The 17319-nt window shown below is 42.6% G+C and overlaps 1 protein-coding gene, 1 long non-coding RNA gene and 1 pseudogene across 4 annotated transcripts in view; 1 reads left to right on the top strand and 2 right to left on the bottom strand.

The window, feature by feature from the left end:
• The window catches only part of LOC138354926 (uncharacterized), an 81698-nt gene that overhangs the window by 34653 nt on the left and 29726 nt on the right, over positions 1-17319 (bottom strand). For all 3 annotated transcript variants that reach the window (XR_011223715.1, XM_069309426.1, XM_069309427.1), the window contains one exon: positions 1614-1841. The gene's annotated coding sequence lies outside the window, so the exon portion shown is untranslated. The remainder of the gene's footprint in view (positions 1-1613; positions 1842-17319) is intronic.
• Positions 1946-2125, bottom strand: LOC123751203 (U2 spliceosomal RNA; annotated as a pseudogene).
• LOC138354884 (uncharacterized) overlaps positions 12436-17319 on the top strand; it is a 5801-nt gene continuing 917 nt past the window's right edge. The window contains exons 1-2 of the long non-coding RNA XR_011223698.1: positions 12436-12515; positions 15559-15665. This is a non-coding gene — a long non-coding RNA (uncharacterized lncRNA). The remainder of the gene's footprint in view (positions 12516-15558; positions 15666-17319) is intronic.

Below are 17319 nucleotides of genomic sequence, written 5' to 3'. Positions count from 1 at the left end.
ACACTTTGCTTGATACATTGTTTTCACAAACCGGAGACGAGGCGAAGCGAGGCAGGGCTGGGTGGCGAGAGGCTAGAGGCTAGAGGCTAGAGGCTAGAGGCTAGAGGCGAGAGGCGAGAGACGTGACGTGACGTGACGTGACGCCATGCCATGCCATGCCATTCAATGCCATGCCATTCAATGCCTTGCGATTCAATACCATGCAGTTCAATGCGATGCGATGCAATGACATGCGATTCGATGCCATGCGAGGCGAGGCGATGCATCATCTAACATAACGTGATTCCCTGGAAAACGTTTCTGTTGTTGAATGAACAACAAAGTTAAGATATAACAAGATGTAAGTAATTCGAGAAGTCTGAGTACTGTAGGGACTATAGCAAATTCATTGCTTAATATATGTGAATGTGTACGAAATCCATCCATCGCTTTTACCGAGTATACAAATACTCACTCATTGTTGGTGTTTAGGGAGCGAAATGAAGTATTGCAAAGCTAATTACGAAACTAGCTTTCACAATGACATTTGGTGGTTGGTCGCTTTGCAAATTATAGTAGATTCTATATCAATTTTATTCGTTATTTTACGTGAATGAATGAATGAATGAATGAATGAATGAATGAATGAATGAATGTGTGCCTGCTTACATTGCCTAAATAAAATATGTAAATATACAGACGGTGGTGGCGTTTAGAGAGGTGAATGAATCATTTGAAATCTAATTAGGAAACAAGCATTCAAATGGAGAGGGGCGAGAGTGCAGGTGCGCTTGAACTTGGGTGGGTTCTGGGTTTCTTTGACGTATATATTATAGGTGAATGCGTGCATCGAATGCTCGATTGAAGTATATAAACACACATTGTTAGTGTGTATTGAGGTAAATGATGGATTGTAAAGCTAATCAAGACACTAGAATTCACTTTGAGGCTAGTGGCCGACTGGCAAGCGTGGAAGTGGCAAACGATCGTTGAGTTGCCGTGTAAGAGCACACCAAAGCAACACCTCCCTCCATCTCAACTCGAATTTCGTCTTTATTACGCATTGGTACAGTGCAGCAATGGTAAATTAAATAGATAAACGTCTAATCTTGATGTGTGTGTGAATATAATTTCGCCGTCAAAGCCGACTAAGGAATTCCGAGTGATATACACACCACTCCACCCTCACTCACAAGGGAGAGTGAGTAAGTAATTTCGTAAAAAAAAGAGAAGAGCATGCCAACAATGGGTAACTATTATAGTTAGGTTCTCGATCATAGTAAACCCGTTGATTTAGAGTTGATTTGCACAATGACCACGTCATATTAGATGCCATTTAAATACCAAATCCAGTTCTCCACTAAACACAAACACAAGCCTAACACTATTCAACCCATCTCTACCAGCCTTTTCATAACAAACCACTAAGCTACCTAAACCAGTTTCCACACTTATAAAAAAATAGAGAAAAACTTCACCCTATTTAACCTATCTCAGAAAACAAACAAAATCAATTAATATTGCACTAACTGGCAACCCCCCATTCATAAAATCAACTTCTTTCCTTCCAGACCAACCATCGTATTTGCTCGCACATAATCTTTAATCTAAAGTTATTAAATGATATTACTCACCTCACTCTCCTTCTTTCTCCTTCTTTCTCCTTCCTTCCTTCCTTCCTTCCTTCCTTCCTTCCTTCCTTCCTTCCTTCCTTCCTTCCTTCCTTCCTTCCTTCCTTCCCTCTCTCTAACTCCTTGCAGTTGTTCAGCTTCGACCCATCAAACCCGGACTCGACTGACTCACTTCTGCTGCTCGTTCCAAGGCTTTTTCCTCATACGATGCTGGCTGGTGTGAAGTAATTACTGCAAATCAAATTAACACGATTCATTAATGAACATTACCAATTAACATCATCGTCTCCTACTTGATTTTGACTAGTTGATAGGGTTGTTTTTGGTCTCCCCGAAGGGAGTGGACCGATCCCAGAGGTACTGCAATACCGGGCCGATCCGCGGCAAAGGTGGAGCAAGCTCCTAGCACTTCGCCATGTTGCAAAAATCAGTTTAATATCGAGGATCCCACATGGGGATCGTATCAGATATTAAGCTGATAAGAACAGATTTAATTTTTTATTGACGAATGTTTTACATAGTGCTTACAATAGCCTTGTGTCTTCACAAGGGTGCATGGGTACATAGTTACATACGTGTACATAAAATACAATATACATTTTCATACATGGGTTATTATGGGATCTTTATTTACATTGTGCCGTCTGCCATTAAAAAACTCAAAACAGATGTAATATATATATAGATTTTCTGAAATGAGAAAAAGGTACAGACATGTAAACTAGTATTGGCGAGCGCCTGTGATGTGCTCTATATACATCATCCGTGACCACCGGATGGTGTCGCTCACGCATAGCCTCCTGAACAGCCTCTGATATTTTCTAGAGGCCAGCCTGTTCATTGGTTTGTCGTTCTTTGGGTCGTATGACCCGAGCGATCCTACAATGAAGGCATATACAGTGACCTGCCTGTAGGTCCGTCTCATTGTCACCGCTAGCTCTGCATACTTTTCTTCTTTGCCTAGTCTAGCTTCTGCAAAGGCGTCTGGTCCGTTTTCGAAGGGGCAAATGACGTCAATCAGCATCACCTCTCCGTTCTTCTCTAGAACAATGTCTGGTCTTAGCACATTGTTTGTTCCTGGGACTTGTCGGTTAGTGGATATGACCTTCCAGTGTCTTCCTTCCGAGGCCTTCAGGATACGATCGACCAACGCGTTGTGTCGCTGGATCATCGCATTTGACAGCCTCAGGCAATGGTTGATGACGTGGGGTAGCGTCTCGTTCTGGTGGTGACATCTCCTATACCGTTGGTCTCCGTGGATGTTGAACCGGCGGGCTCCGTTTAGAGGTATAAGATTCAGACGTGCCCTGTGAATGAAACGCCAGTCAGCAAAGGTTGTGAAAGCCCCATCCCTAATAAATGCAGACGAGGCCCGCTCCCTCCCAACTTGCTCCATTACTTTCCCCTGGTCTGGTTTGCTTCTCAGGTCGTCGTCGCGAAGGCCTCTGTGATGGTTCCTTATGTTCCTTGCGACCAATCTTCTTTCTTTGTGAGACATGATTCTCTCCCCACAACAGACTTCCAATGCATCTCCGTCTGTGGACCACTTGGTTTTCATCCTCCCTGACGAGTTGCGGGCTCTTGACCAGAGCGTCTCATGTCCAGAGGGTCTTTGTTCCAAGTCGTCTTTTGAGAGATACTGGCATACGTTTTCCAGAGTGGCTTCTTGGCGAATTCTCCGTGACGTTACTCTCTTGCAGTCGTCCCTGGCAATATTCCTCGTCTCTAGATCCGGCGTGGTGAGTAGTTTAAATGCCGAGTCTATGATGAATATGTCAGAGTCTTCTGTGGCGAGGGGTATGCCGCATGAGCCTCCTGCACTCTTTCTATACAGGTATCCATTGGTTGCCCGCTGTGGCAGGTATAGTGTTTCTTTTATTAGCGGTCGTAGTCGGTCATCCAGTTCCTGCCAATCTCCCTTTCTCAGTTGCCAAGTTCTTATGGCGAACACAGTTGTTGGGAAAACGAAGGACTTCAGGGCATCGATCCTCTGCCAGGGAGCCAATTTACTTGTCATTATGGCTACGCCTAGTTGCTTAAACTCTTCGTTTGCGTTCGCGTTCGGGAGGAGGTGGAAACCTACTGGTCTGCCTAGGAATTTGGTTTCCTCCCCATCTTGTCTGCTGCATATCTGCGATTCCCCTATTGTAAATATGGAGTTTCGCATTCCCCTTGGTTGTCGTCTAGACATGTGCATTGACGAGCATATCCTTGGGTTAGTTTTAGATGCAATTCTTCACAGGCTGCAGAGGTGATGTTAATGAGGTTCTGTAGGCCTTCCGCTGTCCTGGAGAGCAGGGTTATATCATCTGCGTAGGCAAGGCAGGGATGCTTGAGACCTGGGTCTGCTTGTAATCCGGTGTTGATGATGGTCCTCAGTATAGGTTCAATGGCGATGTTGAATAATAGGCCACTGATGGGGCATCCTTGCCTGACCCCACAGTCAACTGGGATATCATTCGTTTCACCACTCGCCGTTTGAATCTTGGTGGAATTTCCTCTTGTAATGCCCTGGATCACCGTGACAAAGTCTGCTCCCATGCCCATCCGTGTGAGGGAGGCGTCGATGAGCTCTAATGGCATGGAACCAAAGGCGTTTGTGAGGTCAAGTGACGCAATGCAAATCTCTTTATTGCTGTCTCGTGCCTCGTCAAGGTAGTGCTGGATAATGTAATTGTGCTCAAGGACCCCGTCTGATGCCATAAATCCTTTTTGCGCAGAGCACAGGGCCTGATTTTGCTCAATCTCCTCAGTCTTGCAGCCAGAACTCCTGTGTATAACTTGTAAATTGTCCTACACAGAGCAATGGGCCGCCAATTGTTGATTGCGTGTGGGTCACCATCCTTGGGTATGAGGATGGTTCGTGACGTCTTCCAGTCCTGGGGGATCCTCTTCTGTTGCAGGCAGATGTTGAAGATCGCCGCTATTACCTTACAGTCGGGGTCAGCCTGCTTCCAGTGTCTGTAGGTGATTCTGTCGTTCCCTGGGGCACTGTTTTCAGCTCTCATCAGCCTGACCTCCACTTCCCCTTCTCTAATTGGGTCCAGGTTAATTTCAGCGCGATCTTCCTGCGCTTCAGGTATGGACTGGAGTGTGACTGGGTCTTCTATTGGTGGTTGAGCGGCTAGTACCTCTGAAAAATGCCTCTCTATGATCTCACAGGGGATCTCACAGCGGCGACTTTCCCCTGATGTGATCAGCCTCACCGCCCTTCGTCGGTTTCTTCTGTAAAGGCGTTGGATCGCCTTGCAGTCGTTGACATCGATGGCTGAGGGGGCTGGTCTACTCTCGTCTATCCGGATGTTGCAGTGGGCTTGAACCGCCTCTGTAATTTCATTCAGGAGGCTCGAGAACTCGTCCCAGTCCGGGGAGCGTAGCAGTGCCAGCAGGGGAGCGTAGAAGGGTTCTAGTGCCCAATCTTGGGTCGCCTCATCTGGTTGCAGTTCTGGTTGGTCGGCTTCGTCTGGTTCTTTATCTAGCCGTACCGCTTCATCACCGTTGTCAAGTATTTGTGACACATCACCCCTGTGGTCTTCGTTGTCGTCCTCGCCGCTAGCTTCTGGGGAGGCCCGGTCTTCGTCCTCAGGCCCTGTGGGATCAGGGTAGGTAGGGGAGGGGTGTTGGGGGAAAGGAACCTGTATCACAATGGGTGATCACAAGTGAGTGGGGGGTGGTCGGTGAGGCTGTGGGTGCTGGAGAGGGGGTAGGATTGGTGGGGGTGAGGGGGTGGGGGATGGTACTGGGGATAAAGGAATAGGTGATGCAGGTGGTGGTGCGGGTTCATGGATGGGGTTGGTGGGTGGGGGGGGTAGGGTGTCAGGGCGGTGAGGTGCTGGTTCAGGTGCTGGGGTGCAGGGTGGCGCCCTTCCGTCTGGGTCCTGTTGGTTTTCATTCCGTCGCTCCTGGCCTGTTCGTCTCACATGGTATAGCTCATGACTCATTTTCCCTATGACTGAATTGAATGAAAAGTCGCAATTCGGTCTGTTACATGGGAACGCTAACTGGACGCTGTCATCTTGTCTTGCTGCCACAATTCCTTGAAGCCGGGCACATGAATGGGTAGACGGTCTTTGTCCCAGCGTTTTCCTGCACCCTGCACACTTGTATCTTGTTCGCCCGATCTTGATGTTGTGGCCACAACTCAGGTGTCTCACTAGGGATACTCTCTTACACGTCCATGATTTCCCTGAGTGGACGTGAGGGCAGGCGGTCTCAGTGCACTTGAAGTGCCTTGGTAGTGGGAACCATATGGTGAGGGTGGTTCCCTGTCTTTGTGGTTGTTGGTCCGCGCTTGGGGTGTCTGGGGCTGCCCTGTTGGCGTCGTTCTCTTCTCCAGGGGCAGGGGACCCACGGTGAGGGGGTCTTTGTGTATTATTCTGATCGTTTATTGCCCCAGGGGTTCCGTTCCTCACTTGGTTCAGGAGCCCGTTGATCTCCTGGCTCATTGTTAGGGCATCCCGGCTGTCATTACTGCTGTCAGACTCATTCTGAACCCTCCTGAATGTATAGCGCCTGTTCTGGGGTCTTTGGGAGATAGGGCTGTCCCAGAAGTCTTGTTCGTTGCTGACGCCGACCCCCGAAACCGTCACCTGGACCGTGGCTGTCTGGGAGTCGTTGCTGGGGTCGGCCCTGGTGGTAGAAATCTTGGTGGAGCCAGGGCCGGCCCTCAGGGATGTATTGCCGGCACCAACCCTACAGGGCTTGCTTGTGTAGTGTGTTCCTGGGCGAGCGTCGCTGGCGCCGACCCCTGGTCCAGTCTCCGGAACTATGGATGTCTGGGAGTCGTCGCTAGGGTCGGCCCTGGTGGTGTATGTCTTGGCACTGCCAGGGCCTGCCCTTAGTGGTGTATTGCAGGCACCAGCCCTCAATTGTTTGTTGGTGGAGCCAGCCCTAGGGCTAGTGTCGCTGGAGCCGACCCCGGGGCATGCGTCGCTGGTGCCGACCCCCAGATCCGCGGGCGTCGAGCCGGACCTCAGGTGTGGAGCGCTAGCTAATCTGGGCTTATTGGCCTGGTCGCTGAAGCCGATCCCGCCAGCTGATGTGACTAAGTCGCCTAAGCCGACCCCAGATGTAAAACTGTAGAACGGCGTCCTAGATGGAGTCGTCCTTGGAGCCCACATGTCAGGGTCGTCCTCGGGGCTGTCATCGCTGATGATGGTCGTCTCATCAGGGACCGTTTTCACATTCCTGGCCCCCGGGTTTGTTCTGCCGAAGGTGGTAGCAGTAGGGGTCCCACTCGAGGCCGCCTCGCCAAGGGCGACCTCGGGGCGTCTGGTATCGTCATTAGCCGGCCTCGTAGCGCTGGCCTCCTTCCCGTCGCTTCTCGAGTCGACCCCACCCGAAGCCAGCCTCCCAAGACTGACCCCAGGGTGGGGGAGTGTGGTCCTCCTCGAAGCCTCGCCAAGGGCGACCTTGGTACAACCGGCGTCGTGTGGTGTGTCCTGGTCCTGCTTCACCGCGCTGACTCCCTCGTCCTCGTCGACCCCACCCTGAGCCAGCCGCACAGGACTGACCCCAGGGCGGGGGAGTAGGGTCCTCCTCGAGGCCGCCTCGCCAAGGGCGACCTCGGTGTTGCTGGAAGGGTCACAGGGTAGCCTCACTTCCACATTTCTGCCTCGCGAGTCGACCCCACCCTGAGCCAGCCGCACAGGACTGACCCCAGGGCGGGGGAGTAGGGTCCTCCTCGAGGCCGCCTCGCCAAGGGCGACCTCGGTGGAGCAAGCAGCGTCACAGAGCGGCCTCACCTCAACATCCTTGCCTCGCACGTCGACCCCACCCTGGGCCAGCCGCACAGGACTGACCTCAGGGCGGAGGGGTACCCAGCAAACACAAATCATCTACACAACGTTCGCCTATCTCTTGCCATAGGTGTGGGAATGATTTGCATTGAGAATGGTGCAGGAGAGCCTTTGAGAAACTTTTACTCAAAAAATCCAAACACAAAGGTTTAATTATAAATTGTTTTTCTACAATTATTTTCTTCCAAATGTAAAACAAATAGTTTTTACATGTTTAAATATAAAATTTATGGTGTTTTTTTGTAAAATTCATTAATAAATTGTGAATGATATATATTGGCTGAGTGAAACCTTTATAATCCATTTAGTTATAATTTGAACAGAAAAAAGTATTTTTCCAAATTTTCTAAAAATTGCTCTTTTTAACACAATTTGACTCCTTATACATTCCACTAAACACTATATCATGTTTAAATATATAATTTATGTATTATTCTCTAAAATAATTTATATAAATTATATAAGTTGCTGGAAAGTGGTGTTAAGGATTTTGAAAACATTTTGTTGTGTTAATATGTTCTTATTAACTATGTCTCAAGTTCACAGTTTATCAAACAAGAATATTAACATTCGTCAACTCTTAAAATCTTATATGTTATCTTGCTGGTGCAAAAAAGGGTGTATCTTTAGGAACAGCTATAGTATCTATATATCACAAATGGTGTTTTCCCTAACTCAAACAATGTAGGGTTTATTATTCTACACATATTTCTAATGACTCTTAGATGTTTACATTCTCTGAAGTATAATTGTGAAGGCTGTGTCCATCACTCTCAACACAGATTCTTAAACTCGTCTCTGCAGGTTCAACTATATAATTAGTTTCCATTTTGAATTTCCATGGACATTTGTATCCAAAATGAAACCAATGTGGTTTCCTTCAGCGCCTTCAGCCAGCACATTTGCTCATTCATTTCCACAGATTCCAACAAGGTAGGGGATTTACAGAAATTTGTATATTCATATTGTTATATATTAAAAATATGAATGCAGTTCAATATGATAAGACAAATACATGAGTTTATGATAAATTCGTTTTCTGTGATATACCATTGATATGCTCTTTTTTTCTTTAAACGGCAGACTAAACTAAAGTGCTCACATCAACAGATTTGATGTATAAATGGTCAACGCTCAACAGAGTTAGTATAAATGTATTAGTATAAATCTTACTTGTCTCATTGTTAATTCACATTCAATGTCAACTTGTGGTTTTGATGTGGCACGTTTGGCCAAGACACCCCACCCCATTATGCACCCCATACCCATCTTGTGGGCGGTTGTGGAAAGGGTTACAGAGGCACATAATGGGCTCAGGGACTGAACCCCACAATTCATTTAGCTAAGCAAGTTACAATCTTGATGAGCTAGTTACAAAATTCAATATAAGTCATCACATCAACAATGGGTTCGAGATCGACCTCAAGTACAGGTTCTAAATTAAGCAACTGACATATGTGGAGAGCTAGTATCAAAATTTATATGTTTGTCCTGCACACCGTCCCCCATCCAGTGGGCAGCGGTGGATAGGTTACAATCACTTAGTTGTTATCTACAGTTAGCAAACTGGGGATATTTGGCTAAAATTTCTGGTAGCAGATCATTTTGAATGAAATATTGACACATCGCTGGAACATTGGTTATAGAATTGTCTCTAAATTCATGTATCTTTTCGCACTCCATCACATAGTGACGGAGGGTGTGCGAATAATTTTGTTGACACAGTTTACATTTGGTCAGGTCTACATCAGCAGATAATGAGAATTCCCAGAGATACTTGTAACCGAGTCTAAGCCGAGCAGTAGTAACATCTAGAAGTCTGCTGATTTTATTGGATGATCCATAGATGTGTGGCTCCTCTTGTATGATATGTATGATAGATGGAATTACTAGTTCCAGTTTCTAGGCAGGCGATGAGTACTCACAATAACCTTAATTAAGCGTCAAAACAAAAATGTGTATACTCTTTTTACTCTCCTGACCTTAGTTCTCGAGCTATGTATTTCATTTTGGTACCAACGTGTTCGCAATAACATTCTCTAGAAGAAAATCAGCAAAAACGGTCACCAAAAGTTATATGAATACCAGCACCCAATAAATACCTACGTAGATGACTCGCCGTGAGTGCCCAAGAGCAACAAAATGTTTTTACTCTTGGGATTGTTATCACTTCCACACTTGTCCTACAGCGTTAATTTTGGTATCAATGTACTCGCAATGAAATTCCCAACACGGTGATATGAATATAAACGTAGAATAATGGTCGCTGCCCACCCGCAAGAGTGTGGGAAGTGGCGGAACTGTTACCCAGTATTGGTGACAAGACGACACATGGGCGATACAGTGCTTTGAAAGTTTATAATTATATCACTGTCCTGACATTATTATTGTATGTACGTCATTCATTTTTGTGCCAATGTTTTCGCAATAGAATGTTCTATGAGCCCGTAGGTAAAAAAGAGCAACAAAGCGTAAGATAGAATAGCACCATATATAAAACAACGCTGGTACATATCAGTGAGCGTCAAACACACACGAAATGTGTGTGTTTGATGGTGGTCAAACGATGTTTGATGTGTTTGATCAGGTGATGTCCTGATCCGCATAATTAAAGTATGAATTATGTTGAGAAAAAATAAGAAAAAAGGGAAAAAACAGGGGTGGGAGAAACATGACAGAAAAAGAGTAAAAATACAATTTGGTCAACAAAACAGCATTGTTTAAAATAAAAGATATGGATTGACATTTTGGGGGTTAGGTTGGTAGGTTACATTGAGTTAATTAGGTAGTACTTAGTGTTTATCTGTTATAGATAGGAGCTGCCTGGTATGGGCCAATAGGCCTTCTGCAGTTACCTTTGTTTTTATGTTTTTGCCCTGTAACCTAAATGGTTAGAGAGGCACATATATGGGCTTAGGGACTGAACCCCACACTACATTTAGCTAAGCTGGTTACAATCTTGATGATATAGTTACAAAATTCAATATAAGTCATCACATCAACAATGGGTTCGAGATCGACCTCAAGTACAGGTTCTAAATTAAGCAACTGACATATGTGGAGAGCTAGTATCAAAATTTATATGTTTGTCCTGCACACCGTCCCCCATCCAGTGGGCAGCGGTGGATAGGTTACAATCACTTAGTTGTTATCTACAGTTAGCAAACTGGGGATATTTGGCTAAAATTTCTGGTAGCAGATCATTTTGAATGAAATATTGACACATCGCTGGAACATTGGTTATAGAATTGTCTCTAAATTCATGTATCTTTTCGCACTCCATCACATAGTGACGGAGGGTGTGCGAATAATTTTGTTGACACAGTTTACATTTGGTCAGGTCTACATCAGCAGATAATGAGAATTCCTAGAGATACTTGTAACCGAGTCTAAGCCGAGCAGTAGTAACATCTAGAAGTCTGCTGATTTTATTGGATGATCCATAGATGTGTGGCTCCTCTTGTATGATATGTATGATAGATGGAATTACTAGTTCCAGTTTCTAGGCAGGCGATGAGTACTCACAATAACCTTAATTAAGCGTCAAAACAAAAATGTGTATACTCTTTTTACTCTCCTGACCTTAGTTCTCGAGCTATGTATTTCATTTTGGTACCAACGTGTTCGCAATAACATTCTCTAGAAGAAAATCAGCAAAAACGGTCACCAAAAGTTATATGAATACCAGCACCCAATAAATACCTACGTAGATGACTCGCCGTGAGTGCCCAAGAGCAACAAAATGTTTTTACTCTTGGGATTGTTATCACTTCCACACTTGTCCTACAGCGTTAATTTTGGTATCAATGTACTCGCAATGAAATTCCCAACACGGTGATATGAATATAAACGTAGAATAATGGTCGCTGCCCACCCGCAAGAGTGTGGGAAGTGGCGGAACTGTTACCCAGTATTGGTGACAAGACGACACATGGGCGATACAGTGCTTTGAAAGTTTATAATTATATCACTGTCCTGACATTATTATTGTATGTACGTCATTCATTATGTTTGTAAATCAACTATGTATGTATGAAACATTATGTACGTCAACATTATGTTTGTAAATCAACTATGTATGTATGAAAAAAAATGACTAATACGTTCGGCGAATGACTTTGACTTCAACTTCACTTTGACTTCGTTCATGTCATCGTATTTTCCGTAATATATAAAGGTTATGACAATGCAATTATATTATTGTGTGCAAATAAGTTTGAAATTTCATGTACCCTAAAAATATTAAAATAAAGAATAAGAATAATTAAATAATTGTTGTAGTAAATTGTCACACGTTCATCATACGCAAACGAACACACAGTTTGGAGCGTCAGTACAAGACCGCCGCCATTTTAAAACACGGCTTCGAATGTAAGTAATGTTTTTCTCGTACTAACACTGTGTTATACAATAGATTTGGTCTTGAATTCACAAATTTAGTTGTTACATCTGACAGAGTATGTTAGACGGTGTAATGCTGGTCCATGTTAACGTATTTGTGGGCTTGGTTGGTTTAAATGTGGAGGCGAGGCCTGGCTGTGCTAGTGTGTATGTGGAGGCAAGGCATGTACAACACTCCCCAATAGGAAGAGAACCCACTGGGTTCTAGGCTAGGTTAGGCTTATCTGTAATAATTGAATTAAGCCTAGCAAAGCCTAGAACCTAGTTCAGTAATTTAAAAAATGTTGTAACTTGAAAAATGCCATTCAATACATTACACAATTTAAATATTTTCAGGCAATCAACACAACCCTCATGTTGGCTAACCCTCTCTCATGTTGGTCAATAATTTAATTATTTTTTTATGGAGTAATCTTTGCTGTTGAAATGTAGTCTTTTTGAGACTACATTTCAAATGTAGTGTGTGTGGAGGCGTGTATGTTAGGTATTACCTAATATACACGGTCTAATATATCTATCTGTGTGAAATAGATTAAATCCATTTATTTGATATTCAGCTAATAGTTCTGTATTTTCTACATTCATCCATGTTTTGGTAAGTGCAATAATATGTATTGTTTCATTGCAGATTAGAGATTCAAGATAGTTCTAGATTTCCGAAGTACTGAAACGCGCGCCATACAGGCTTGGTGGATCTAGGTGCAAGGTAAAATTATTTACATTTACTTTTGTATTTATGTTTTGTATTTATATGCATATATGCATTTATATGCATTATTCTATAGAATAATAGATCTCGTAATAATTTTGCAAAAATAGTGGCATTTACTATTTTTAAAAGATTATTAAAAAATTTACTGATATGGTGCATTCGGAAGGGCGAAGAGGGAGAACGGCCTGTTGACATAGCTCGGGTGCAGGGGGGGGGGGTTGTGTAAAAGCCTGGTTTGTGCCTCGGAGAGGCTATGGGATCCAGTAAGTTCAGTAGAACTTCGGTTTCAACCCTTTTACCCTGTTGTAGCTCAGTCGATTAAGGCAGTGTCTGGGATGCTCCCGGACGCAGGTTCGAATCCTCGTCACGGCCCTTGTGGATTTGTTCATTTGATGCATCACGTTATTGTGATCTGTGTGTGTAATTCTTCACTTGCTACAGCAACAGGAATGTGTGTGTATGTATTTGTGTTGTTGAATATGACCGAAAGTGTAAGATTAATGATTCTAACACAAATCGTCTGAATATTTGTTTTTCTTCACTGTCGAGAGTAGTTAAAAAAATTTACTCGAGTTTATTTTCACACTTTATTTATGGTCCTTAAGTCCCTCTCCTTAATGCTGCTGCTGTTTCTCGCATCTTTGCATCGCTTGTATGTTTGGGGGTTTGGCCTCTTGCTATATATTGATTCCATTTGTGTGTGTTTGGGTCTCAGGCCCTCTCGCAATTTCTGTTGAACAAACCCCTTTTCCTAGTTCTGCATCTCTCCTTTGGTACAAATTTTGTTGTGCTTTTATCATATATTTCACAAAACTTGACATACATTTCATTTACTTCATGTCCTATCAGCAAGTGTTTGTCAAATTCTTTAAGGAAAGTTTATCATCCTGATTGCAGATCTCTAGCGATATTATGTCAACTTCTTGTGGATTCGCAATCATTATTTAATTTACCTTTAGGTGTTCTTTCACCAGCACAGCAACACTGTACCTCTCCCAACCAGTTTAAGATAAAAACTAAGTACTAACTAATTAACTCAATGTAACCTACCTTACCCCCAAAATGACAACCCATGTCTTCTATTTTAAACAATGCTGTTTTGTTGACCAAATTGTATTTTTGTTTTTTTCTGCAATGTTTCCCCCCCCCCACCACTCTACCACCACATTGAGTTTAGTAGCTCTGTGCACGTCAGGTGCTGTTTAATATACAGACCTACTCCTCCATTTGACCTAGTTTCTCTATCACATCTATATCACTTTGTGCTTTAGCCCTGGTGGAGCTTGGTCCACCAGGCTGTTGTTTGGAGTGGCCCGCAGATCCACATACAGTCTGCATATGATATACAGTCTGTTGATCAATTAAACTACAGTAGTTAGTTTTTATCATCCGAATGCACCAATATGTGTTCATTCTTCCCAGATGAAGGAACTAGGTAATATTCATCATCTGAATGCACCATCTGATGCTTTAACACACTCATGATACACGAGAGGTTTAAAAAACTTTTAAAACTTTTAAAACTTTTTGACCTATGTATTTAAAAGCAATTCTAAAGTTAAAAAGTGTAGCATAGGCCCCTCGCAGAATGTTCTTAATATGATCCTTAGGTTATAGTTTTCTATCTAAAACCACCCCTAGATCTCTTTCTTGATCAGAATTCTTTATAGATCTCAGTGGCTCGATCATAGAAACTGCTCTAAATCCTTGTTGGCCTGGATTGTGGAGGTCATTGGTCTCTATAAAACTAGTAATCTGACTCCTGATCACTCTCAAATAATTTTATTATGTGGGATGTTAGTGCAACTGGTCTATAATTCTTTGCCAATGCTTGTGTTGTGTTGTGTTGTTTTGGTAGTGATGTGCAATGTGTTGTTTTGGTAGTGATTCGTCCAGTTCTGGTAGTAGTGCGGTTGTTGTGTAGTGTAGTACTTGTGTGCTTGTTAATGACTTGTATTCCAGTCTTGTGGGTATCTCCTTTCCCCTACGGGCCAACTGCTTTGTTCTTACCTAGCATTTTGCTTTGTTTGGGTATGAATGTTTGTGTGCCGTATATTTTGCAAAATTTGCCATATATCTCATTATTTACTCCTCTGCCTAGCAACAAGTCTGTCTAATTATACTCATTAACTGTTTTTCAAAGTTCCCCATAGTGTCCTTTATTGAAATCGAGTTCATGAACCGTTTCAATGTTCTTATTTTCTTCTAGATTATATCTTAAAGTATATTTAAATGTTATTGTTATTATTGTTATTAAATGTTATTGTGACATTGCATTGCAATTGAGCTATGTTGTTTACCATACCGTTCATTTCGTGAGTATAAGTATAGATGCCACACTTGTGACAGGTAAAACCATGCCTTTTTTGAAAAACAGCACCGTCTGTTGCACGTAAGAGCAACCCACACTATATTATGTTGCGATATTATTTCAATATTTCCGATTGTATTGATAATTTGAATTTTCATAGATTTCAATTTATTTTCATTTCGATTTAATAATTTTGTGTGACATTGCATTGAAATTGAGCTGTGTTGTTTACCATACTGTTCATTTCATGAGTATAGTTTATTTTTTTATTTTTTTCATTTCATTTTTTTAGCTGTTCTTATTTTTCAGTGATGGGAATATCAGATCATTTGATGTTCCCAATTTTCTGATGGAAGCATCAGACCATTATAGAATGCATCGGATGAGGTAGTTTGGAATGGTGGGGAGGACGAGAGGGGGGTATGGTGGGGAAGACGAGGGGACAGAGGAGAGGGTAATGGTGGGGAGGACGAGGGGACTGGGGAGTTGGGGATGGTGGGGACAGGGGAATGCTGGGGAGGACAAAGGGACAGGTGAATGGGAGATGGTGGGGGAGGAAGAAGGACAGGGGAGGGGAAAATGGTAAGGAGGACGATGGGACAGGGAAGTGGGAATAGTGGGGATGATGTGGGGACAGGGAAGTGGGAAGGACGAGAGGACTGTGGAATGGGGAATAGCAAAGTGAATTATAATTATATATATTAATTAATTCTTATAAATTTCCAGAAGCCTGTATCAACACCCACACTAATGCAACTGAAAGAGATGTTGAGACAAGTATTGCTGATATGTTGAAGAACGCCCCAAACAAACTCGGTGGAAACAGATACAAGGTAAAGTTTGCCAATTTGCTGTAGTCTAATTCAATTTCTTTTTAGTAATCTTCGAGAACATTTATGCTATGAATAAGATAAAATAATGTAACTGATTTTGATTTATTTACTATTTATTATTTATTAACCGTTATTAGTATAATAGATCTCGTAATAATTTTGCAAAAATAATGGCATTTACTATTTTAAAAAGCTCGGGTGCAGGGGGGGGGGGTTATGTAAAAGCCTGGTTTGTGCCTCGGAGAGGCTATGGGATCCAGTAAGATCGTCCTTCCTTTCCTCCCTAGAATCTGGATGTAGCAGGTGCTCAATTGTCAAAAGTGAAAAATTGGTTTTGTCTTCCGAATGCACCATTTCTGTAAATTTGCTAATAATCTTTTAAAAATAGTAAATGCCATTATTTTTGCAAAATTATTACGAGATCTATTATACTAATAACGGTTTGATAAAATACAGTAGACTGCCTACTGGATAATAGTTCCAGTCCACCTGTAGACAGGGATCTCACATCAGCTTGTATATTATACAAGGATAAGATTTGATTTACTTTTGTATTTATATGCATATATGCATTTATATGCATTATTCTCTAGAATAATAGATCTCGTAATAATTTTGCAAAAATAGTGGCATTTACTATTTTAAAAAGCTCGGGTGCAGGGGGGGGGGGGTTTGTGTAAAAGCCTGGTTTGTGCCTCGGAGAGGCTATGGGATCCAGTAAGATCGTCCTTCCTTTCCTCCCTAGAATCTGGATGTAGCAGGTGCTCAATTGTCAAAAGTGAAAAATTGGTTTTGTCTTCCGAATGCACCATTTCTGTAAATTTGCTAATAATCTTTTAAAAATAGTAAATGCCATTATTTTTGCAAAATTATTACGAGATCTATTATACTAATAACGGTTTGATAAAATACAGTAGACTGCCTACTGGATAATAGTTCCAGTCCACCTGTAGACAGGGATCTCACATCAGCTTGTATATTATACAAGGATAAGATTTGATTTACTTTTGTATTTATATGCATATATGCATTTATATGCATTATTCTCTAGAATAATAGATCTCGTAATAATTTTGCAAAAATAGTGGCATTTACTATTTTAAAAAGCTCGGGTGCAGGGGGGGGGGGGGGTTTGTGTAAAAGCCTGGTTTGTGCCTCGGAGAGGCTATGGGATCCAGTAAGATCGTCCTTCCTTTCCTCCCTAGAATCTGGATGTAGCAGGTGCTCAATTGTCAAAAGTGAAAAATTGGTTTTGTCTTCCGAATGCACCATTTCTGTAAATTTGCTAATAATCTTTTAAAAATAGTAAATGCCATTATTTTTGCAAAATTATTACGAGATCTATTATACTAATAACGGTTTGATAAAATACAGTAGACTGCCTACTGGATAATAGTTCCAGTCCACCTGTAGACAGGGATCTCACATCAGCTTGTATATTATACAAGGATAAGATTTGATTTACTTTTGTATTTATATGCATATATGCATTTATATGCATTATTCTCTAGAATAATAGATCTCGTAATAATTTTGCAAAAATAGTGGCATTTACTATTTTAAAAAGCTCGGGTGCAGGGGGGGGGGGGTTTGTGTAAAAGCCTGGTTTGTGCCTCGGAGAGGCTATGGGATCCAGTAAGATCGTCCTTCCTTT

The sequence above is a fragment of the Procambarus clarkii genome, chromosome 65, assembly GCF_040958095.1.
Source record: "Procambarus clarkii isolate CNS0578487 chromosome 65, FALCON_Pclarkii_2.0, whole genome shotgun sequence".
Lineage (NCBI taxonomy): Eukaryota > Metazoa > Arthropoda > Malacostraca > Decapoda > Cambaridae > Procambarus > Procambarus clarkii.
This window is presented reverse-complemented; position numbering and strand designations above follow the sequence as displayed.